The sequence below is a fragment of the Penaeus monodon genome, chromosome 23 (genome assembly GCF_015228065.2).
Source record: "Penaeus monodon isolate SGIC_2016 chromosome 23, NSTDA_Pmon_1, whole genome shotgun sequence".
In the NCBI taxonomy this organism is placed as follows: Eukaryota; Metazoa; Arthropoda; class Malacostraca; order Decapoda; family Penaeidae; genus Penaeus; species Penaeus monodon.
Window position 1 is genome coordinate 41,479,647 of NC_051408.1, and position 258 is coordinate 41,479,904.

The window sequence follows — 258 nt, forward strand, 5'->3', positions numbered from 1 at the left end:
TATAAAATGTCAGAGAAATTTTGTAAAGTGAATGAAGTTAAATAAATATTCACGCACAACGCCGATAAAATGACGCGAATTATATCGTTATTGTAATCGATCAATGGGTAAATGTCACATGTTAGGCCTATTTCCTCATAACGAGGATGAAAACTGATGCAATTTTACGAAAACACCAACCACGGCAGCGCAAAAATATAAGTTATGGCCGAATCATGTTTTTTCTGCTTCCTGTGCTCATCTAAAGAAATGTCTTTA